We start from the raw sequence: 26,955 nt of genomic DNA, 5'->3' as shown, positions 1-26,955 counted from the left end.
TCTTGCCATGACTGTCAGCTCCACATTTACAGTGGAGTTCATCACACTTCCCCCACAAAGTATGTCACTTTTTAATCCTTCTTGATATACAAATATTTCAAAATTAAACGAAGTATCCTAAACAATAAGTTTGAAAAGTTTGTGGAGTAAAACTTCGACTCAAAAGAAAATTAACTAACAGTTTAAACAATTTAAAGAATATAAAATAAATGGCAAAAAGCTAAGTAAGAATTAAATTTAAGAAAGTTTTAAACAAATTAAGGAACCAGATTTGGAATATTATGACTTTTGCTAAGAGTTTCAAAAAATTGAGTAAACAAAACAATATTTTTTATGGGAACACATTGTTTATTCTGTTAGGAAAGAGATCATTGGTTTAAGTTGAAAATAAGTACTGTACAAAGACTCTTGAGACTTTGTGAATACAGAAATGGGACACTAAAGGAGACTATAGTTTCAGATAGGAAAAAGATCAGTGAAATTTACAAAATAGAGACAAAGGATGACACTTGAGACATTTCAAAGGATCTTTGAAGAATTGGGAGAGAGATTGATAACTAACCTGGCAGCAGTAGGTTCTGCACCTGTAAATGCATTCTTTGAAGAATGGAAGTAAAAGATGTGAATGAGAACAACATGGAAGAATTTGTAGACAAACAGGATGAAAAAGTGAAAGACATCCCAGAAACACTGGAAAATAAAGCGTATGTGAATTATAAAACAGCAATGATAATCAGACTGAAATTACAAATGATCAACCAGGAGATAAAATAAGATATGGGAAAGGGCTTATTGTTGGATTTACAAAAGAGGGTTTCTAAAGCCTTGAAGAAATTTTTGAGGAAGGAAAGTCTGAATGGGGATTCAATCATATGACAGCAATTTAAGATTGTTAGAAGCAAAAGAAAGAAATATATAGTTGATTTGTTTTATTAGTGTTACAATAAGAATTATTTCTATAAACTCAGGAAATCATTTATGAACTTTTTAACACAGAGATAGAAACAACATTAATTTTTGGATTATGAATGGATAAAGGGGTTTATGGGAAGAACTGAATTATATATGGAATCTTCTAGGGAGTGAAAATATTAATTTGTGTGTACTTGTTACAAGGAAGAGCAGCAGCTGTTATAATAATAATAATAATAATAATAATAATAATAATAATAATAATAATAATAATAATAATAATAATAATAATAATAATAAAAAAGTTGGAAGGGATCTTGGAGGTCATCTAGTCCAACCCCCTGCTCAGGCAGGAAACCTTATACCATTTCAGGCAAATGGCTGTCCAGTCTCTTCTTAAAAACCTCCAGTGTTGGAGCATTCACAGTTTCTGGAGGCAGGTTGTTCCACTGGTTAATTGTTCTAACTGTCAGGAAGTTTCTCCTTAGTTCTAGGTTGCTTTTCTCCTTGACTAGTTTCCATCCATTGCTTCTTGTCCTGCTTTCAGGCGCTTTGGAGAATAGCTTGACTCCCTCTTCTTTGTGGTAGCCCCTGAGATATTGGAGCACTGCTATCATGTCACCCCTCACCCTTCTCTTCATTAAACTACACATACCCAATTCCAGCAACCATTCCCTATATGTTTTAGCCTCCAGCCCCCTAATCATCTTTGTTGCTCTTCTCTGTACCCTTTCTAGAGTCTCGACATCTTTTTTACATCGTGGTGACCAAAACTGGATGCAGTATTCCAGGTGTGGCCTTACCAAAGCATTGTAAAGTGGTATTAGTACTTCACTTGATCTTAGTACTTCCTATAATCTTTTTTGTAAAAAAGTATTTTTTTAGAAAATTGGGTGAAGTCTGAATGCAGTAATTCTAGATTTAGATGTGAGATAGTTCATGACTAAATGATTGATTTTTTGATGTTTTGCTGCTCCTTGAGCCATGACTGAATCTCTAAATTCTGCAAAGTAGTATTTCCATTTGTTTCAGAAAAAATTCCCGGGGTGTGGTTTTTGTGTTATATTCCTCATATTGCTCCAGGAGAAGCCTGTTATGTCATGTAGTTTTGTCTGTTCCAGAAATCTGACTAATGTAATTCTCATACACTAGAGAATTATGAAGACCACGAATAATGGATTCTTTGGACAGTGAAAAAGAAAACAAAAAATTTATTCTGGCAAGTGAAATAACCAAATAAGAAAAGTTATGGGGCAAAGGAAGAATAAAATCATATTCTGGGGCCTCACAGATTTCTAAATGACTAATGTACATCATTAATAAATATTTCTAAAAAATGAGAATATTCACACATTTGCAAAAAAATCCCTTTAATAATCTATTTTTTATCCTTCATGCATACAATTGTGTATATAATGTTCAATGTATTATAATAATATAACCACACATGTTCTTTTCTGAAGATCCCAGGTCCTATGATAAGATAGGAGCCTTATCAGTTAAAAAAGGTTGTGCTACTATTTCATATTTTCTTCCTTAACAGAAGTGGTGCAGAGAGAACATGGGGTTTACAAATGGGCAACAGCAGGATCTGACATCTGACCCACCCAGGAAAACGTCTGTGGATGAAGCAGGCAACTGCAGAATCAAAGTCACATCTGGAAGCATTTTTTGGTCTGAACTATGGAGCATATTTGTACAAAGAGTAAGATAGAAGCTCCTCCATGCTGGGAAATTCTGCTGGATTGTGTCACAGATGGCCCCACTTGGCTGAGAGCTTCCTGTGGAACTTAAGTCACATAATTGTTGATCTAACTAGAAGTAATTATGAAAACCTGAAAGTAAAAGAGAAAGGAGAGAGTAGGAGGTTTAGTTTTGAGGCCTTATGATGATAAATCAGGGAGAATCTGTCTTCTTATGATATAAAACAGCCTATCTGAATCAAGATGGATTGGAAAGAAGTGAATGAGTAGTTCCTAGGAAAGGCAAAACAAAATGAAACCCAAAATCTTACAAAGGTACCGAACAGATAAACAAATGCTATGCTTGTAAGGTTACAAATAGCTTGTCTGACCTGGATTTCTAGTAGTTTTCTTAGATAAATCTTTGATGCCTGCTAAAGCAAGTGACTCTTTTTAAACTTTGTACAGGATGGTGATTTTCTAACTGTGGTTTTGGCAGAGGGATACATAAGGAGAGCCAGAAGTAGTGAAGTAACTTTTCTGGCAAGATGAAACTTTTCTTGCAACAGCGTTTTGGTTAAGTTGCAAGATTCATTCAGATGTTCCTTATGTATCAGTGTTTTATTAGCACGTTAATCATTAAGGAACAAACCAAAGGAAAGGCAGGTAGACTACATGATTATGTGGGTACAGAAATGTCCTTGCCAGCCGGATGGAATGCCAGGTGCAAGTATTATATAAACTGTAGTAATCTACATAATAAGTTCTGACATGATGGACCTAAAATGCTAAAGTAAATCTCTAACATCTCAAGCCTTTTAGGTCAGGGGTGTCAAACTGCTGGCGGGCCAGATGCATCATGTGGAAGCCACACCCACCCCATTGCTGGCAATGGCAAAACCGTCCTGATATGTTGTGCTACGTCACGTGACGTCGCGAGTTTGACATGTCTGTTTCAGATAATTCCCTCCAGCAGCTGGCAGGATCTGTGACAGATGAATGGGAAATGGGCCTGGGATATTGGAATGGAGGTTAGAATAGCAGAGGTTCACCATAAATGAGCGTCATTATTTTTTGCAGATGGTTGATCTGGTTTTCTTTGACTGAGCTCCAGTTGCAGGCAGATCATTGGGAGATAATCTTATCAACTGCTTATTTCAGTTTGCAGATCTAGAGGACATGGACAAGATACAATGACTGATAAAGGTGACCAGTTGTTTGCTTCATCTTTGCTTTTTCTGGCTGATTAAACTTGCCAGATTAGACTGAATTCATGATTAAGGGAGAGGGGTGATCAAAACATCCTTGAGAGTTGGATTTGTCCACTTAAAGTCTTACAACTGCTACCTACTTAAAGGAATAAAACCTTCCCTGAACACATTATAGACCAACCTCAAATATACAATTACTGGACATGAAAACTGAAAAAGTGTTAGTTTACAGCTCCAGATGCATCTGGATAAAGCTGATTACCTGGAGCCTTTCTAGAAATTAGTTCAGAACATTTCATTGAAACTACTTAGCTCATCTTGGTGAATGAGTTATGCTGGAAGCCAGATAGGAGTATAACCTGCTATTTCTCCTGGCCCTCTCAACAGAGTGAGATGAAGTTGGTCATTGTATCCTCCTGGCCATTCCTTTCCATCAGATGTGCCAGAAGGTGGTCCTGAAGAACTACTGTCAATAGTATTATATCCCTTATGTTGATTTGACATCTATGTGAAACTACTAGAGCTGATCATTTGGAGTTCTGGCATGGGATGCCATCAGTATATTGACTAAACCACTAGAGCCAGTTAATAATAACAAAAACAACAACAACAACGATAATGATGATGATGATGATGATAATAATAATAATAATAATAATAATAATAATAATAATAATAATAATAATAATAATAATAATAATAATAAAGTTGGAAGGGACCTTAGAGGTCATCTAGTCCAACCCCCTGCTCAGGCAGGAAACTCTATACCATTTTGGATAAATGGCTGTCCAGTCTCTTCTTAAAAACTTCCAGTGTTGGAGCATTCACAGCTTCTGGAGGCAGGTTGTTCCACTGATTAATTGTTCTGTCAGAAAGTTTCTCCTTAGTTCTAGTTTGCTTTTCTCCTTGACTAGTTTCCATCCGTTGCTTCTTGTCTTGCCTTTGGGCGCTTTGGAGAATAGCTTGAGTCCCTCCTCTTTGTGGCAGCCCCTGAGATATTGGAACACTGCTATCATGTCCCATGTTACATAGCGGGTTCTTTGGCGCAGGAATGAAGATGAGGTAGCTGAGTACAGAAAAACTCATATTTTATTTCATGCAGATTCTGTACTGAGCAAATGGCTGCAACTAGCCCCAATATATAGTTTAGCCCCTAGGCGGCAGCCAGTAGGTTTGAAACAACCATTGCCGCCTAGGGATAGCCAATTGTAGCACTGGAGACTTGTAGTCTGGATTGTTGGAGAGCCGTTAGCTGCTCCAGCAACCCACATGGTATTACTATGAACCCAGTACATAATATCTCCCCTCGTCCTTCTCTTTATTAAACTAGACATACCCAATTCCAGCAGCCGTTTCTTATATGTTTTAGTCTCCAGTCCCCTAATCATCTTTGTTGCTCTTCTCTGTACTCTTTCTAGAGTCTCAACATCTTTTGTACATCATGGTGACCAAAACTGGATGCATTATTCCAGGTGTGGTCTTACCAAGGCATTGTAAAGTATTAATACTTCACGTGATCTTGATTCTATTCCTCTGTTAATGCAGCCTAGCACTGTGTTGGCTTTTTTGGCAGCTGCAGCACACTGCTGGCTCATATTTAAGGGATTGTCCACTAGGACTCCGAGATCCCTCTCACGGTTACTACTATTGAGCAAGGTACCCCCTATACTATACCTGTGCATTTGGTTTTTCTTGCCTAAATGTAGAACCTTACTTTTTTCACCATTGAATTTCATTTTGTTAGATAGCGCCCAGTGTTCAAGTCTGTCCAGATCCTCCTGTATCTTAAGCCTGTCTTCTGGAGTGTTGGCTATTCCTGCCAACTTGGTGTCATCTGCAAATTTGATGAGTTCCCCATTTATCCCTTCATCCAAATCATTGATGAAGATGTTGAAGAGCACTGGGCCCAGAACAGAGCCCTGGGGCACCCCACTACTTACTTCCCTCCATGTAGATTCGGTTCCATTGAGGACCACATGCTGAATATGGCCGGTCAGCCAGCTATGAATCCATCTGGTGGTGATTCTGTCTAACCCAGGCTGATAGGTCTGTAATTTCCTTTTTTGAAGATGGGAACTACATCAGCTCTTTTCCAGTCCTCTGGTAGTTCCCCAGTGCTCCAGGATCTTTGAAAAATATAGTTCAGTGGTTCTGAGATCACATCTGCCAGTTCCTTGAGAACCTTGGGGTGTAATCCATCTGGTCCTGGTGATTTGAACTCGTCTAGACTGGACAGGTGCTCACTTATCATTTTCTTGCCTAACTTAACTTATGTTTCTGTTCTGTTTTTTATGGCACTATTTTTGATAGGTTGGTCTGTTTTTTCCTTTTGTGTAAAGACAGATGCAAAAAATGAGTTAAATAGTTCTGCTTTTTCCCTGTTGCTTGCCACCTTCTTTCCACTTTCACCCACTAATGGACCAATCATTTCCTTCACTTTTTTCTTGTTTTTTACATGTTGAAAGAAGCTTTTTTTGTTATTGTTGACTTTGGTCACAAGCCTTAGTTCATTTTGAGCCCTAGCTTTCCACACTTCATCCTTGCAGGCTCGGGCTATTTGCTGATATTCTGACTTAGTTATGTGCTCCTCTTTCCACTTTCTGTACTTATCCTTTTTATCTTTTAGTTTGTCAGAGAGTTCTTTATGCAGCCACGCTGGTTTCTTTTGAGAACTGTTATTTTTCCTCTTTGTTGGTATTGTGCTAGACTGGGCTTTTATTATCTCACTTTTCAAAATTTCCCAAGCTTCTTGAGTTGTTTTCCCCTTGAGGATTCTCATCCATGAAATCCTTCCCAAGCCCTCTCTAAGTTTATTGAAATTAGCTCTCTTAAAGTCTAAGACTCTAGTTTGACTGTGTTCTATTGCTTGTGCTTCCATAATGTTGAATTCCAATATTGCATGATCACTTCCTCCCAAGGTTCCTGTGCTTCAGCACATTCTATCATTTCATCTCTGTTAGTGAGAATTGGATCCAAAATGGCTAATCCCCTAGTTCCCTTCTCTACTTTTTGGGTGACAAAATTGTCTGCTAGGTTTGTCAGGAATCTGTTTGATCTTCCACTTGGTGCAGAGTTTGTCTCCCAGTTGATGTCAGGGTAATTAAAGTCCCCCATTACTATTGTGATGTGCTTCCTACATACCTTATTTAGCTGACTAGCAAACTAGTACTGGCCTAGTACTTAACACAGTAGGCTAGAAAATGAGAGACTGTGAGTTCTAATCATGCCTTAGCCATGAAAACCAGCTGAGTGACCTTGGGCCATTCATTCTCTCTCAGTCCAGCTAACCTCAAACGTTTGTTATTGTGGGTAAAATAGTAGGGGAAGGAGTAGTAGATATAATGTTTATATACCTTGAATTACCTTGAACCCCAAAGTGCTTTTTCCAAAAGCCAACCATACTTTGTGTTTTTTTCTTTGAAAATGTTTCGTTTCTCATCCACGAAGCTTCTTCAGTTCTGAATAACTGAACTGAACTAAAGGTTCTTGGATGAGGTGAAACTTTTCCAAAGAAACATCAAGAAAATCCAGTTGCCTTTTGGAAAAAGAATCTTTGGGACAACCATGACCTGGATGATTGAGAATCTCCATAGATAAATAACCTTGAAGTTATTTATAAAAATAATAAAGGTGGGATAAAAAAATCTACTAAATAGATAATATATTTGTACTGAAAAATCTGTACTTGATATCAGTACAGTACAATAGCCAGGTACTATTTAAGGTGTTAGTGCTAACTTTTAAAGCCCTAAACCAGACATGTCAAACACAAGGCCTGGGGGCCAGATCCGGCCCGCGAAGTGGTTTCATGTGGCCTGTGAAGCCATCCTGGAAACAGTGAGGGAACGGCCCCCACTGCCTTGGCCCTGGCCCAGAGACCCTCCTCCTGCCAGAGACCCTCAGATCTGTCCCACTCCTGCCCAGGCCCCCATAGGCACCCTTGATGCGAATGATGTAGAGCTGGCCATGCCCACCCAGTAGGCCATATGCACTCTAGCCACGCCCAGCCAGTAGGCCACGCCCACCCTGGCCATACCCACCTGGCCCCCTGAGGGCAACTGCAATGCTGATGCGGCCCTCAATGAAATTGAGTTTGACACTCCTGCCCTAAACAGATAAAGGCCTCATTTTCTGAGGATGTCTCTTTTATTATGAACCCATCTATTTAGCTAGATCCACAGAAAAAGTCCTTTCAGATATGGTTCTGCTGCCAAAACATCAGCTGTCTGACCTATGGGAAACGGTCTTCTCCCAGGTGGTTTCTTAGCCATCCTCAAAGAGGGATTTTAGCTCCCATTCTCCAGTACTAGGACAATGGCAAAATGCTTACTTGTTAATTATTTTATTTTCATTTGATTCATTATAATTTGGATTTTAATTGTATTGTTAGGTTTTGTATTCAATCAAAAATAATTAAAAATGAATACACTTTTTTCAATTAAAAAGTAAAAATTTAAATAATCCACATTTCAGAAACATTGAGTCTATTCTAAAATTGGAGGATTTTTCCCAGAAGGATCTATTTACCATTTCATTTTGTTAAACAGATTTATTTAAAAATGATAGCCCTTTGTGGTTTTCCAGTGCTAATCAGTGGTAGGCACTAAATTTCATGTCTTTTTAAACTTTGGCTTAAGGGTCTGACTCAAGTCTGATAGATTCTGATTCAGCCTGAGTCAAGATGGCCTATTTCTGAATCAGTTAAGTGTTCTGAACTGAATTTTGTGATCACTGCAGCCAAAATGTAATTAATGATGACCCCCCCCTCACCCCACAGTTAAAACCTCATCAATCAGCCAAAAGATGTGCATGGAATCAGCTTAGGCACTAATGTTACATCATGGTCAAGAATTTTTTTTGTTAAGTTTAGCAGGAAGATTTGATTTTATTCAAAGGTATGATATGTCTCACAATTTCCTGTGATTCCTAGACTGATTGGAGGTTTGCATTTACCATCAGCTTCTCTTGGAGGATGTGCTGAAAGAATATTGAATAGTTAGGTTGCAAAAAGGGCCCATTACAGCAGATGTAGAGTAGTTTAGCTAAATTCTTAATGAAAGCTAGCAGGCATTCATTATATCTGAAACAACACCTCATTTTTAATCAAATTGCATCTTGAAGAGAAGGCAACATAGAGAAAGAGGAAGTCAGAAACCTGACTTTCAATCTTAAAAATTCATTTAATAGTTTTCCAAGTAAGAAACAAACCCCAAAAGAGGACGTGAAGACCTTTTCCTTCCTCTCTTGCCATTTGCCCTAGTAGTCAAAACAGTTCATAGGTGTAAAGAGATGACACTATTGCCAACATTCCCAGATGTGTTCAGAGTAGGTGGCATTGTTAAATCACCCTCAAATCTGCAGTGACCCATGGCAAACTCATAATATAGGCAGGACCTTGTGTCAGCAGAAGCTTCTCCAAAGCAGATGGTATTCATTGGTGACAGGAAGCTCTGCAATTGCACAAGCTTTGACAAACAGGGATTTGACATGCTGAACAATTCCAAATCTTTATCGGTTCAGATTGAATGTACTCTAAGCACAGAGTATGAGTATTTCACACTCAATGATGTTCTTTTGCTGGCCACTATTTGAGCCCCATCCAGACATGACATCAGGCGATTTATGCTAGTTTTCTCAACCTCCCTGCTGTGAGCTTTTGCAATTGTAAAGAAATATATCTAAAAAATGTATGTTCCACTTCTGAAGTGCAAATACATATTGCAAAATTGAAATAAAGTTAGGAAGGGTGAAAGGGAGGGAGAATAATGTCTATGGAATGGTTTGTTCAGTTTATCCAGTCAGTGTTATGTTAGAGTTGAACAATGTTTTGGTAGCTGTAGGGCTTATTGCACAGTTTTGGAAGCTCTGAGGATCCTAGTGGGTGGTATGAAGATGCAGATTAAGGGGTGTCAGTTCATATATATATTTACTTTGTTTTCTTTATTTTAAACTTACATGATGGTTTTGATTTGTTTAGTCTCAAAATGTGTGGCAGTTACTTTTGTTGATTGTGATAGATGTGCCTTCTGAGAACCACAAAAATGAGTTTGGGTCCTCTTTAAGAACTATATTAATTCATCTTTCTGTCTTGCTATATGAGTACCAATATACTAAGTTTCATTTTTGATGTGTGCCGTTGTGCCCACAGTAAAAAAATTGACAATAAAGGTTATCTTATCATCTTCTGCAAAAATATATTAAGAATATATCAATAGGGTTTTGTAAATAATGGGAGAGCAAGGAAAAACCCTGAGTCCAAATCTGATAATCAAAATACATATATTGGGTAAACGCATGCTCTGATAAAAACTATATATTACCAATTAATGATGGGAAAATGTGATCCCCCCACTAGAAATACTATAAATTATCACAATCTTCCACAACAACAGAATAAAAAAGCAAAAAAAAGTCAACGTTGTTTACAAAAGCCTGGCTTTTGCTAAAAGTAGCCAAACTACCAAAATTGATTGAAATGTTTTGAAATTGAAATGGTGAGTGGAGGAAAGCTGTTTGGAACTAGATCAAATCAAGGCAGGTTTCAACTATGCTGTCCAATAACATGAGATTATTGTTGCTGACTTCCTCCATATGTCCTGTGAGTGTCTCTGATCTTTATGTCAAGAAATTGCAAATAAATGTAATTTTAAAGTAATGGTAATGCATGTATAACTCAGAAAGAATAATCAACTGGTATGTCAGCCTTCCTAGTTGTATACCCAGATATATTGGATCATAACTGTCATCATCTCAAACCAGGGATGGCAAAGATTGGGGAAGGCTAATGGATACTATTCAGGTTTAAAAAAAATCAAATTGCCATTTGGAATTATTAAGGGGGCAATTCATGAAATCACAAATGCATATTGCCATAATTTTGATGGATCTTCATTATGCTATGCTGAGGTAGAAAACACATTGAAATAAATACCATAGAGATAATTAGAAATGCTATTATATGCAGAAGCAGCAGTGTTGACTCCTCGTGGCCAGCACGACTGCTTATGCCTTTTATTACTCTTTTGCCAACTTTTTATCTCAAAGAATTTGCGATTATTGTTTTTAGATTTCATTCCTTTTTTGCCTTCAATGTTTTAACAATGAGTTAGAGATATTCTCAATCTATTTTTATCACAGGCTTCCTCCCTCCCTTCCTATAGCTTTTGTTTAAAATTATTTTTTAATTTATTAGGGTTTTCCCCCTTATTTTTGCACAACATTTTGTCCCCTCCTTAATCCTTTCTCCTGAAAAAGAAAAAAATGTTCTTTTAATTCTTTTATGCTTACTTAATGTGTTTACTTAATGCATTAATAGGTTACTTAAGTGCGTCCCTTAAAACCCACAAACGTACATATCTTTTGTGAACTAAAAATCCTGTCATGCATATTTATTTATACAATATTATGTCATTTCATTTCTTCCAAAAAAGCCTGAAAAACTCACCTTTCTTTATTTATTTTACTACCAGGAATCCATATTGGAGGATTATTTCAAAACTTATGACAAAGTCCCACTGATTACAATGGCTTCATTGTAAATCTGTATTGACTAAGCTAAGACAGACTCTCTATGAGAGAACGAGCTTGCTATGGGACAAATGTTTGGTTCTGAAGGTATTTTTGAATAAATTTAGAGTTTTTAGATTTCTTTCTGCTTCCCTTTCTTTTATTTCCTTCTATTTGTTCTTTTCCTGTGGGATGCTCAGATAATTTCTAAACATTTTCATCAATTAATGTTTGGACCAACTCTCTGTTTTGATTTTCCTAAATTCTACATTTTGGAGAATTCAATCTGAGTTGGTCATTGGGGTCAGAAGTATATTCTTTCAAGCTTTCGTATTCATGCTGGAGCCCATCCTCAGGGAACTTTTCTCTCTCCAAAAAAGGGAATTGTATGAGCAAATAAATTGTTAAAAAAGGGAATTGTTTAAAAGGGAATTGTATGAGAAAATAAAAGGGACACCCTTTTATTTGCTAATACATTTTATCAGAGACTCCTGATATTGGGACCCCCAATATCAGGAGTCATTGCAGAAACAGTCCTACTTGAACTAGAAGAACACCATGCATTTCAAAATTACGCAACTAAATTTTGGTGCTGTTATGTGGATGACACATTTGTCATAATCAAAAGAAATATGGTAAAAGACTTTCATACTCCACTGAATTCCATCCTCCCAGGCATACAATTCATAAGTGGAGGAATAAATAACTAGACAATTGTCATTTTTAGACAGAAACATGGAAGCCTAAAAACCTTAGTGTATCACAAAGGTACCAACATTCCATGCATTTTGCATTTCAACAGTAATCATTTACTGGCATATAAAAGAGCTGTGTCAGAATACTATATGGTAGGGTGAGAACCTACTGCAGTACCAGCAAGCCAAATAACTGGAGAACAGGTATCTATGTGAACAGTTCGGACAGAATGGGTATCCACAAGCTTTTATGACAAGATCCCTGCACAGCATGAAGAGGAGACAAAGGAAGAAAGAAGGTGGAAGATCAACTAAACGGCATACTATGCCACACATCAAAAACATTTTGGAAGCAGTGGAACGCAACTTCCAAGATCTGCAAATGTGTCTCATCCACTAACCAGAGGCTACCATATGTGTACAAAACATAAATTACAAAGATTGCTTGGAGGTGGGAGAAAGATTGCTGGAAGGTGGGAAAAACTTCTAAAGTAATTTATTTGATTCTCTGCATGAACTGCTCCTGTGATATGTAGGGCAGACAAGGAGGAAGCTAACCACCAGATTGCAAGAACATAAGCAAGCAGTTAGATGAGGACAACCAAACTCATTGGTAGTCTCACATTGCAATGAACAGAGGCATGCATTCAATTTTGCAGCTATTAATATTGTTGGCTGGGCATGGACAAAAATAGCCAGAGAAATGATTAAAGCCTGGGAAATGAGCCTTTTGCCAGTCAACAGGAGTGCTAGTTTACCACCAGCTTACCAAGTACTTAGGGGCTGAGGGCATGACAGCACAAGGAAACAACAATCAATGACTTAATAGCCAGGATCAACATCCCAATTAACAACTAAAAACCACAGACAACCAGGCTCCACATAAAAACTATGCATAGAATAGCCCAGTGCATACATTTTGAAGAGAGAGAAGTTCCCTGAGGATGGGCTTCAACATAAATCTGAAAGCTTGGAAGAATAAACCTCTGGTCCTGGTGATTGATTCAGTTTGGATCCTGCAACATTATCCTGGGACATGTATATTTGCCTTTATTCTACATTTCGGTTCCAATATGTGAGAGAAGCCCTATAGATAAAAGCCACTTGATCTTATGTTTCAGTGCGAATTGTCCACATCTGATGTTTTCTCTAAGATTAATTTATTATAGTGTGTATTTTTTAAAAAATCCCATTTATATCCTTCCCTTCTCCGAAGACTCAGGGCGGCTTACAATTTAAAGCACAAATCAATGTGCTTAGCAATATTTGTTTCTCTCTGTATAATTGGGACTGTGTCATTATCTCATTAACCTGGCTTTTGACTTTATTTGATTTAATTTCAATAAAACGTACAAGGGTTTCACACCTCTAAACTGTCCACTATAGTGAAAAGAAAACTTTAGTTTCATTAGTTGTGCATTCTCTTCTGATTGCAATATACACAGATCTCTCTGGTATTTACTTATTTTATTACTTGCATGAACAATGAAGTTAAATATTTTGCATTTTCTATGCCTTCCACCTCGTTTTTTTTCATTTTTGTGAATTATATATATTTTTAGCATTAACCCCCTACCCCCAATTTAAAACTCCAAATGTTTTGGAATCCTTTGGAGGAAATTTCTGAAGAGGTTAAATTGCGGCAGGAACCCTGTTTCTCCATCTCAAAGTGCTAAAGTTGAACTTCAAGTTTCTAATCAAAAGTTGAAACCAGATGAGAAAGAAATGCCAAGATTAATATGAAAAGTATGTTACAGAAAGATCAAATGAAAGAAAAAACTGAAAATGTTTTCAATTGAGCGGAGTGTTCCTTCTACAACATATTTATGTAAAAGCAAGCTTGCATGAATGCCTTTCACACACAGGTGGCAATCAATTCAGCTTTGAGGAGTGGGACAGCACTTACACAGACATTAGATTACGGTATTAATACTTTTAATTCTCTCCCCAACCCAATCTTCCTAGGATTTCCCTTGATATGGTGTGGTGGAAGCAGATGTTCTTAGATGATTTGTATTTTTCTGCAGCACAAAACGTGTATTTTTTTATAATAATTTTGATCAACTTTTTATTTTTAGCAATGATTCGAAAAGTAAAATTAAAAAAAATAAGTACAGATAGTCCTTGACTTTCAACAGTTCATTTAGTGACGGTTGAAAGTTACAATGCCACTGAAAAAGTGACTTATGACTGTTGCAACATCACGGTAATGTGATTAGAATTCAGAGGACTTGGCAACTGATTCATATTTATGATAGTTGCAGTGTCCCAGGGTCATGTGATCCCCTTTTGCAACCTTCTGACAAGTAAAGTCAATGGGGAAGCCAGATTTACTTAACAACCGTGTTTCTATCTTAACAACTGCAGTGATTTCCTTAACAACAGGAGCAAGAAAGGTCATAAAATGGGGCAAAACTCAATTACTGTCTTGCTTAGCAAAAGAGATTTTGGGCTCAGTTGTGGTCTTAAGTCAAGGACTACCTAGGTAAAGGTAAAGGTAAAGGTTCCCCCGCACGTGTGTGCTAGTCGTTTCCAACTCTAGGGGCCGGTGCTCATCTCCGTTTCAAAGCCGAAGAGCCAGCGCTTGTCCGAGGACGTCTCCATGGTCATGTGGCCGGCATGACTAGACGCCAAAGGCGCACGGAACGCTGTTACCTTCCCACCGGAGTGGTCCCTATTTTTCTACTTGCATGTTTACATACTTTCGAACTGCTAGGTTGGCAGAAGCTGGGACGAGTCAACAGGCACTCACTCTGTTACGCGGCACTCGGGATTTGACCCGCCAAACTGCCGACCTTCTGATCGACAAGCTCAGCGTCCTAACCCACTGAGCCACCGCGTAACAGAGGACTACCTATAAAAGACAATAAAATCCCATGAAAATCTAACAAACTAAAAAAACAAAACACAGCAGCTAAGTGAGTGGAACAGCAAGTGAAGCAGTGGCACCAATCTGAACAAAGGTCTGGATAAACAAATACGGTAAGTCTTCAGCAGACACCAGAACCTCCTAAGAGCCTGAGCAGTCAGTGGAAAGTTATCCATAAATAGAGAGCTATTACAGAGATGTATGGACTCACTATATCATAGCTATACCAATGAGTAAAACCATAAGTAGTACCCCCGCATCATGGCTAATGTCCATGCATGGGTTGGCTGCTAATAAGAGAGGCAGTCTATTTTAGATCTGAACTCATTCATAGCTATAATCACTAGAATCAGTGTCTTGAATTAGACATCTTTCAGAAATGGTGTTAGGTGATCCCACTTGGCTGCCTCTCTTAAAAACCTAGTAACCGCAGTCTACATTTTTCAAAGATAGTTCCATATAGAATCAAGATATAACATTTCCATGTACTGGAAACTGTGTGGCCAAAGTACTATCCTGTTTGTTTTAACCTTTGCTGGTGGGAAAGAAAAGTTGGTTTTTGTTTTCTCTGGATCTCACTGTTTTGGGGGTTTTATTGTTGATTTTATTGTATTGTATATGGTAAGCTATACAGTGGTTAGATTGTAGAAATGAGATTGATGGATGGATGGATAGATAGATAATTACACCAAAAAATTGACTTGAATATGTGGTCAAAGACATATGTTTGAAAAATGAAATACAAGACAGGCTGTCACATCAGATTCACTACACCACTGAAATGACATATCTTCAGTCTTATTTAAGATGAGTGCTGGAGGCGGTTCGGGCCTGGATGGGGAGGAACAGACTTCAACTCAACCCTGACAAGACTGAGTGGCTGTGCATTCCGGCATCCCGGGACATTCAAAATATTCCATCTCTTCTTATGGGGGGTGAGTCCTTACCCCCCTGTGGATAGGGCTTGCAACTTGGGAGTCCTCCTAGATTCACGACTTACTTTGGAAGATCATATAGTGGCCGTGACTAGGGGGGCTTTCGCCCAGGTTCGCCTGGTGCGCCAGTTGCGGCCCTATCTGGACCGGGATGCCCTGTGTACGGTCACTCATGCGCTCGTGACCTCTCGCCTGGACTACTGCAATGCTCTCTACATGGGGCTTCCCTTGAAGACCACTCAGAGGCTCCAACTGGTACAGAATGCGGCCGCGAGAGTTGTCTTGGGAGTTTCCCGGTACTCCCATGTTACACCTTTGCTCCGTGAGCTGCATTGGTTACCAGTTGTCTTCCGGGTGAGGTTCAAGGTTTTGGTTATGATCTTTAAGTATTTACATGGCATGGGTCCGGGATACCTCGAGGACCACCTGCTGCCGGCGTCAACTCCCCTCCGCCCTGTGCGTGCCAACAGAGAGGGCCTCCTCAGGGTGCCTCCGGTCAGGGAATGTCGACTGGTGGCCCCCATGGGGAGGGCGTTCTGTGTGGGTGCTCCGGCATTATGGAACCAACTGCCGGTTGAGCTCCGGATGGCATCGGACCTTCGCTCCTTCCGCCGCGGGCTGAAGACCCACTTATTTGAACTAGCTGGTCTGGCCTGATGGGGGAATATGGGTTTTTTAATGGTTTTTTTTACTATTTTATTGTTGTTATATTTTAATTGGGCATTGGTTTAATTTCTTTTTAATTTTTGTACTGCTATTTATATATGCCCTGTGAACCGCCCTGAGTCCCTCGGGAGAAGGGCGGTATAGAAATCAAATAAACTTAAACTTAACTTAACTTAACTGATACATAACTGAAGCTTACACATATTTAACTAAATACTGGTGAATATACTATAGTTCCAATCATCCAGCAATTGGCACAGCACTTCTCTTGTCTGAATCTATGCAAATACAAGAAAATCAAGTGAATCCTAGGCCAAGACAGAATACCTTAGAAGGAGGAAAAAGTCACCAATTGCTGTTTATTATATGGCAAGTTTATATTTATGTATTGAGTAGAGTGGTAAAACAATGACAGTCAATATGGAAGGCTACTTTCCTACTGAAGATTTTTCCAAAACAAGCCCATGAAGTCATGAAATATACAGATAAATATCCATAAAGGGAAATAGAAAACACTTTTAACCAAATGGTATATTTTTTTCAATGATTTGAAATTTGTGAATAGAAAAATGCAGCCACTGGAAAGCTAGCCATGGTTAAATTATTAAATGCCAGAATGAATTTTCACTGGTCTTCCCCTAGGAATTTCCAGAACTCTGCTAATACCCTTTACAAAATACCCTTTACTTGCTGCTGTGCTATGACAAGGCAAGATTTCAAAGAAGAAAAGGCAGCAGAGTCTTGTTCCTAAACTTCAAAAACTATTTGCAACATCATGGCGTCTCTAAGTATAATTGATGACACTAATAATTAATGAAATTGTCTGTGGGCTACTTAAAAGATTAAAATAAAGTTCTGACTAATCACATAATAGTGCTGTGCTCATCTACAATATCTTGTTGATCAGATATTTTGTAAGTGTTAATGACGTTTGCCCTACCCTGGATGTATTAGATGTGAATAATCATATTTGTGGATAAATGAGATGAGCATTATCCAAGTCAAATCAAATTTTTAAAAGGATTCCAACTTTTCATTCTTCAGTGGCTGCACTCACTTTTCACCTCCTTTGCTTTATGATTAAGCTGAAGCGGGAAGGAAGAATGATTAAAGTTACAGTACTAGAACACTTTTAAAAGTGGAATACCTGTTTATATAGCTACAGTAATTTACAAGAAGCCTACAAGTAATGCAGGAATGGAGCATCTGCTTTATATGCAAAGGTCCCAGGCTCCTCTCTAGATTCTTGTCTGAAAACCTGCAAGTAGATGGCAAGTCTCTGTCTTGGTATATAGCAGATTCCTTTGTTCCTATGCCAGGATAATTTGTTATGCCCATATTACAGATCAGAGATGAAGCAAAAGATGCAATTAGGGCTACCTAGTAAACTCTTGGAATTTGTGAGATTTAAATAGGAAATTTCCTGGAGCACAGTTTACCTTAGCTATTAAATAACAGCATTTTTTGTTTGACCCACTGATTAATATTCACCCCATCTCTGGTCAGCCTTTGGGGTTTGGATCGATTTCTCATGTCACTGTGGTTCATTACACAGTCATCCAGATAGTCAGACTGGATTTGGCATTGTTATCCATGCAGTGGTGGGATTCAGCCAGTTTGCACCACTTTGGCAGAACCAGTAGCTAATTTTTTGTTGCCCAGGTCCAGAATGGACTTCCAGAAGTGGCATCCACACAGGGAACCAGTTGTTCACATATTTGAATTCTATCACTGTATCCACGTATCAAATTCTATCTATCCCAAGCACCTGGGATAGGCAGATGTGGAGGTTTGATGGTGTTAAAGGTATCATTGCAGGATTTGCTGCCCATCTCGTGGTTCAAGGCAACTCTAAGTGGCTTATAATATCCCTTAGGACTTTCTTGTTCATTAATACATCATTAATTATAAGTAGATGACTTTTGTCACTATTACATTAATTAAATTTATATATTTGATACCCCCAATGTCATCCCAATATTATACTGATACCTGTGATTATCTCCTACAGTTTTTAGGCTATATTGAGGACTAACAGGCTTTGTGATAGTGGCGTGTTAGACAAAAGCAGCTGTACTATACATTTGCAAGAAACCTCTCTACTTTAGCATAGTAATATATGGATGCAGCAAACATTAGGCATGTATTTTTATGTTACTGAAGTTTCTTTTGCATCATTAGAGAAGGACCAATGGATAAACTTCCAGATTTAATTCTTAATTTTTTTTCTTTGCTTCTAAGGTCAGTGAGCAATAAAGTAAGCTATTCATTAAATAAAATTAATAAAAGCAATGTGAACTATTTTTGAATAAAATGCAGATGTAGGTCAGAGTAAAAGACTGGCTAGGTAAATGGCAGAAATACAAGTTTCCTATGTGTTTATTGGACAAAAAATCCTTCTCTGAGGGAGATGGGCAATTCAAAAATCTGAAAAATACATAAATAAATAATAATAAAAAACTTTGTAGCTTCTCAAGCAGTAGCTGTCCACTGTTTAGAAAGCATTCTGTAGCATTCACCCAAATTGGCAGGAATTCCACTTTTCTAAAACTTCCTGAAATTCTGATCAAAAGCAGATTTGTTTTGTCACCACCTGAGCAGCAGATTCTCCTCATACAGTTCTGAGCCCATGAAGAGATGTTGCCATATGAAGAATGCTCTCCTATGTTCACATCTATTATCAAAGACACATGTTCAGTTTCACTGAAATTGTCCTGTTTTTCCATCTGGCACAACTTTTACCATTAGCAACCTTTTCACAGTTCAGAAAAAAGAACTTTCCACTCTGGAAACTCCTTAGCCACTGAGGTTTCCTGCTGACTTATTTCAAGTTGTTTCACTGAAGTAGTTACTCATACTGTGTAATTTAGATGATGAATTTCTGATAGCCCAGACACTTGAGTCATAGCTTACCTTATTGCTCATGTAATAACAGGCCGATGCTCTTAGATACTTGATTTGAACTTGATGCCAACAAACAAATGGCTATGCTAGCCACGTAAAAGAAGACCTCTTCCTTGTGTGTTAAAAAGAGGTGCAGTAGTTCAACTTTGCTGTCACACAGACCACATTTGTGGTCTCCTTCCTTTTTGTCTCCAGCTTTTCCTTGGTCTCCATTTAAAGTTTGACCCTTTACTTGAATTTGTGTGGATTCAATTATTGCTCAATAATGGATTCAGTAATTGTTTTACTAAAAGTGCATATATTTATCCCAGAATAAATATCCCATATTTACATAGCCTCTTCAAATTATTAGCATATCATTATTCCATGATTCCTTTTATTTATATAATGTGGGGCTTACATCACAGCCTCTTTCAAGCCTCTGATGATAAAGTTTTCAGTAGACAGGTACAGTGAAAACACTGGTAAATTTTTGGATGAGGAGCACATTTAATGTAAAACATACTTTTTACCAACAAAAATTTTAAAAAAACTCTTTGAGGAGCAGATCTATGTTCAGGAAAACTTTTGCTCAGTGGACTGAATGAATGAAAATCTGGGGTGCTTCCACAGAATCCTTTCTTGATGTATTTATGGCAAGAAAATGCAACGTAGGGAAAGGACAGTGAAGTTGAATGCAGGGAACAGAAGATATGGAGGAGATATGTGTTCAGATCATGCAGTCTGTACTCTGTAGCAAGTGACTGATGTCTATTGGTCTGTGGATCAACTGAAGGTACCAATGTGATGAATGTTGGTACTGAATTTATCTATCAAGCCACATAGTTTTTATTAAAATAGCAATAAGAATAAAATAATAATTTAAAAACTTCATAACAAAGTATAACAATATCAAACAATCAAAAAATATATGTACACATACCTATATATATAAGCCTTATGTTTTACTGTCAGTGGCCAAAGTTCTTCCAGAAGCCTTTGTGGGACCAAATGGTTTGGGAAAACATAATCAAACAAGCTTTCTGGTCATCTGCACTTTCAAAACTTTCCCAAGCTTCATTTATGTGACATAAATTTGTATAGCTACCTACCCCCCATATGAGACTGTGGATGGCTCAAAAACAGTTAAAAGCAGTATAAAAATCTCAAGACAGTAATTCTAGAAGCTGAAAGTATAGAGGAAATTTTTCAGGCAGCTGTTGGACATCCATGCCAGAGAAGGAAAAGTATTCTTAGTTAGATAAGAAAGACAGGTGGTTTTTCCTATTGCCTCTTCCAATTACTAAAATCGCTGGTGAGGCCATAAGAACACTTATGCCTCTGGGTGCCTCCCTAAGATGAAGTGAGCTTCCTTGCACAGGTTTGCTGTTGAGATCCTTTGATATAGAACACACATGCTCCATTATGGTTGGATTTCAGGGGAATTTTAAAGATTTGTTGAAGTCTGCAAATGGTTAATTAGAGGGTTTTGAATTCTATTATACTATTATTTTCTCTCTCACAACATCTGTGTTGGCTTTATTACTGATATATTTATTTATTGGATTTATATTTCACCTCTCCTTCATGATCTCAAGGTAGCATGTGTAATATTTTCTCTTCCATTTTTCCCCCACAGCAACTCTGTGAAAGAGGTTGAGTTGAGAGACTTTACTAACTCAAAGTCACCCAGTGAGTTTTTGTGCCTGTGTACAAAATGTTTTCTTTTAGTGATTCTACTTAGAACTAGTGTTTCAATCTCACTTCCCCCTACTTATTAAAAGAGTAAGTTTTAAAAATGCAGATGTAATTCCATGACATACAAATCTGTGGATAAATCTCCTTTCTCGAATTGTCCATTGTACATGGAGATGATGCCAGAACTCATTTGATGGGAAGGGTGATTTCTTCATTCTCTGTTCCTGTGGCTTCTGCCATACTCCTGGGGGAGGGGGGAGACTATGGATGCTACAATGTATCCTCTCCATTTTCCTCTATCTGCTTGCTATGGGTGCTACAATGTATTCTCTCCGCTTTCCTCCATCTACTTGCTCTTTGATCTATTTCCTTTGATGCCAGCCTGGAGTGAGAATGGAATGTGTCTCCAGACATCTGCCTTATCCCTAGCTGAGGAAGAAGAGGTGTGAAGACCTAACCATTTAACAGCGTCTTATCATCCTTGTTCCCACAGCAGGTTCACACCTGGAGGTTGGTTCATTTGAACTGACTGGATGGACTATTGGGTGGGGTTTGCTAGTGAGTCTTTTAACCTACCGATTTACATGTGAAACTGTCAGATCCTGCTTCTATGCCTGCTGTCAACTTCTCCTAATAAAAGTTCCTTTTGGAATGAAGCTGTTCCAGGAGTTCTGCTTTCTTGGGAAGAGGGATTTGGGCAGGTCCTTACAGATGATTTCACACTTCTGGGTGGGATAGTATTATGTAAATGATGGTAATCACAGATTAAGCATTTCATAAATACTCAGCTATCATGACCAGCATTAGACATACCTATACAGTTGTCCATTATATGACAATGGGTGGATGAAAGATAGATCTTTATTAAAAAATTGTAGGTGAAAAAGTACTATATGCTTTCTATATTATTATTACTGTGACCGCAATGCTTGGTTGGTATATTTTGATTAAAACATGTTAGCTTTTTTCTGTACGTATTTTCTCTTCTATTCAGTGGCAGCCAGTACACACTGATTCTTACAGGAATAAAGTTTTCACTTTCACTCTGCTATTCCTTCAAAGTTCACTGCTGATATAGTTGAAGACATTGTTTGCAATATAGATTAACACAATTCATCACTTTGAAATACCCGGGCATTTAGATTACTTCACTTCATTGTAAAAATAAATACTAGAAATTTTAGATTGACCTTTGACTCAGAAATGAAGTGGGTTTAAACACAAGAGAATAAACAATGAGGAGGCCACAGCCATCTCAGCAGCCACGATTCTTCTTGACACCTCTTCCCATTTAAGCATTTGCACTTGATTGGACTTGATAGTGGGCCCCTTGTTCTTTTTTTTCAGAACAAAAAGGAATAAAAGTCCTTAACATCATGTTAAACTATATTTAGCAGTATTAAGTAGCAAGCAGCAATCTGATGTCTCTGGCCAGTAGTGATCTTGATATTAAAAAATATTTCCCCCTTTTTTTTCTTCTTTTTCTGGTAGCTCTGCATGAAAGATGTATTTAGGAAATACATTTACTTATTCAGGGAAATTTTAAGAGATTTTCTCTTTAATTGCATATAAAAAATGTTATACCATGATGCAGATTTGATGGAATTTTTGTAAAAAGCAAGAGGTAGCAAATATCTGAAAATAACAAAATATAAATGCTTACTTTTAAAATCAAATGAGTTAAACCTACCTATAGTTTGAGAGGTACTCAGTCTGATGATTTGATCATCAAAATGTTTATAAAATGACATTATTCAAGTATGAAAAAGAAGATACAGTATGTGATATGGTGGTTAAGGCATCAGGCTAGAAAATGGAAGACCATGAGTTCTAGTCCTGCCTGAGGCTCAAAACCTGCTGGGTGATCTTGGGCCAGACACTTTCTCTCAACCCTAGGAAGGAGGCAATGGTAAATCACTTCTGAAAAGAAATGGGACTTGTACAGAAAGTCTCTGAGAATCGGACATGATTGAACAGAAGAAAAAAGAAGGCAAGACTAATGGAGATGGAGATCAAAATGGAAATGCTTAGATAACTTCACACTGATTTTCACAATATGTTACTGTGGAGAAAAATCATAAATTATTTTAGATTAAAAGGTAGAAAAAACAAGAAAAAGTGAGAAATGCAATGCACATATTTTTGCAATTCCTGCAAAAATTATACTGGGGTTCTGGAAAGATAGACAAATATTACAGTGAAAGAACTACCATACCTGAAAATTGACTCACCTTCACTGCTTAACTGATCATCACACCATAACTAAACTGGAGTCTGTATGTCATTTTGAGCACATGATTATATCCATTTATTTCTCAGTGCTGTCTCAACCTTACCAGTGAAGGATTTCCAGATGGAGAGTTCCTAAGACTATCAACACATTTCTTGTGTTTTCAATGTACTATTTGGCAGGTTACATTTTAATGCCTATCCTGTGAAAAAGCAGGGAGTGTGCAACATATGTCCTATTGCTACATATATACTGCTCAAAAAAATAAAGGGAACACAAAAATAAGACAAAATAAGACATCCTAGATCTGAATATTTCATTCATTCCGATCTAGGATGTCTTACGTATTTTTGTGTTCCCTTTATTTTTTTGAGCAGTGTATTTTGTATGGATGTGCTTACTTTATTACAAGTGGCAATCAAGTCAAGCTGAGCTTTGTACTTGTTTTGTAAAGAAATAAAACTGATGCTAATTAGGATTTATTGTAAATAGGCACACATGCTATATCAGGTTTACTATAAATCCAGTTCTTTTTAAGCAGAAGGTCATCTTGAAAAATCAATGTTGGATAACCTATCACTTTCACATAAACTTAAAGCAGCACCTTTTTTTAATGGAAAATGAAGGTGAAAGACCTCCATTGATTTGAATACTATAAATATTCCCTGAATATAGAAGAGACTGGACAGCCATTTGTCTGAAATGGTATAGGGTTTCCTGCCTGATCAGGGGTTTGGACTAAATCAGACATTTCAAACTTGCGACATCACGTGACGTCGCGCGACATATCAGTTTCTTCATGATGCGTCCGACATCAGTTTGACACCTCTGGACTAGATGATCTCCAAGGTCCCTTACAACATTATTATTATGATTATTATGATGATTCTGATTCTGATTATTATTTTATTTATATTTCCTATTTCTTAACAGGATATTTCCATCAGATAGGGATATTTAGGTACTATAAATAAATATAAATAATCATGACTTTTAAAATTGTTATTTGGTAAAAATACTTTGGAAGCATAATACATCTTTGAGTATAGTATAGTTAAAAATAGGACTTAATTATGGGTGGATAAGAAGGGGAAAAGGAAACAATAGGAAAAAAAATCCCACATTTTTCTCCATGCAAAACATTTAGATTTGAATCCCGGTCATACCTAAAAATAGGATATTTTCTCCCATCCAAATAGTATAAAAGCCAGTTCTTCCTTACAAGCTTTTCCTCCTGAAATGGATACCAGATGGAAAGATTATGCTGCAATACAGAATCCTTGTACCCACCAGATCTCTAAGAACTCAGAACCAGAGTATATTGTTTATATTTAATGTAATGTATTAGTTTCAGTTTTTTTAAAATGTCCAACTTCAAATATCTGAGCAATAAAAATAATGTATGCCAATGCTAGAGCCTTACCATCTAAAAGTGTTTTTATTTATTTACTTCCTCATATGTAGTTAAAACCTTTTGTGTCTATCATGGTAGTTATATTCTTTGCTGTCTACCTTGGTTAACATGAGCTTTAATTTAAAATCATGCACAGTATAAAAGAAAAGGTGACATATTTTTACACATGTGAGGTGGCCACATATGCAGCAGAGTGGATAACTATGCAGTACTTATTATATTTTAGTAAAAACAAAGAAGTCACTTTTAAAATATACACAGAAGACAATAAAAAATACCAATGCACATTCCAGCTTTTCAACAGAAACCAATGCATATGAATGTTTACTTCAATGAGAACAGCATGAAATGGAAAAAAAGATTCAGTGAGAATAGCATTTGGTGTATGTCTAAATGGCTTTGGTATTTGGTTTTTGAGAAAGTGTCATATGCTAAAAAAACAGAAAGCAGTAAATGTATTGTATCTTCTGGGGGGAAAAATCATTTTTTTTCTTACTTTAAACCACTGCTACATGAACAAATAGATGGCTTGCTTAATATGTGGAAAAACAAGAAAGAAACAACTTTCTTAATCCCTCTTCTGAATCAAGAGGACCAAAAAAAAATGAAAATGTAAACTGAGTGGCTATTTATCTGCCTGTTTTAAATGATTGATATGGCCACCCATCTCACAGCAAGGACCCTGGTTAGCATACAAGGTTAAAACAACAATTTACAATCCAAACCACAATATCCAAGGTCAAAACACTAGACAATGCTCAGCATTTAGCAAATGAGAAGAATAGCATATGAGTCTGAGATTTACCTAGGTTAGTACTCCTATATTTATTTATTTATTTATTTTATTTTTATTACATTTATATCCCGCCCTTCTCCGAAGACTCAGGGCGGCTTACAAGCTTAGCAGTAGCCTTCATTCTATGTATATGCCTGCTTGTTAGGGCTTTCACACACACCCCCAAGCGGCATTATTACAAAGTCAGCTTATTGCCCCCAACAATCTGGGTCCTCATTTTACCTACCTCGGAAGGATGGAAGGCTGAGTCAACCTTGAGCCTGGTGGGATGCGAACCTGCACTAATTGCAGGCAGCTGGTGTTACTTAAGGAGGCATTAGCCCACTGCTCCACCAAGGCTCTAATCTTATTAAGACAGAGTTGTGATTTGTTCATTGCAGTGTATTGTCTGCTCCAGTGTTATCTCTTTAGCTCTTCATGCCTATAGGAAATGACCAGATTGAGCCCAAGGGAGATGTCAAACACATCATCAGTCTCCAGTCTCTTCCCGACCACAAGAGAATTAATTCAGCCCACCTTGAATCTGTTAACTCTTAGCTACTGCCAATTTCCTTTGACCGTTCAGATTCTTGTAAAGAGCATTAGCATACAATAAACCTATATTCATTTGAACTGCCTGGAGTACTATTTCCCATGCTTGACACTGCCCTTGAAACAGCATGTTTGTGGCTTGGGAGTCCTTCTAGATTTGTGGCAATTGACTCATGGATGAGTCGAGGCTGTATGTGGGACTGCATCTGAAAATTTACAAACATATACATAAAATAATATTTAAAATATATTGGACTTCACTACATTTGTTTAGAAAAGAAAAAAGCATTTTGCTGAAGACATAATAAGCATAATGCTTCTTTAAATTACATGTTTTAAACAATGTCTTATACTTACTAGGTTTGGGGAGAATGTACTGGATTATATAAATATATTTGTATGACAAAAGCTAGTTTTTTTTCAAGTGATAATATTCTGTTGACCTACATACTGTACCTAGTACTTGGATATAGTCTTCCAGAACCTGTTGAATACTGAACTATCCTGGAGAACTTTCAATGAACAAAATGATGCCCAGTATTGTTTGATTTATTTACAGTTAGGATTTATAGTTTTGACTGTAATTTTATATTTTATCTTGCCATTTTATTTACTTTAAATCACATAACTATTGACATTTAAAATGTAACTGAGTGACTGATTGATAGATAAATAATAATGGAACCAGTAGGAACTTTAAGAGCAATATAAAGACTATACAGACTGAGTTATCAAACTGAGGACACAGCATCTTTTTTCTTTTGGTGTGTTGACAAAAGACAGTCCAAACAATGCCAAATGTTAATATGCATTAATATTGCAACTTGTTAAAACAGGTAATAGAGAAATGTATAATGGGGATTCCTCCAGTAGCAGAACAGGAAAAAAACAGTTTACATTGATTTTGTTCTGAAATATAAGCATGAA

Source organism: Vipera berus, assembly GCF_964194415.1.
Source record: "Vipera berus genome assembly, chromosome: 3".
Classification (NCBI taxonomy): Eukaryota; Metazoa; Chordata; class Lepidosauria; order Squamata; family Viperidae; genus Vipera; species Vipera berus.
The sequence above is the reverse complement of the archived record's forward strand: the minus strand, read 5'-3'. Positions refer to the sequence as shown.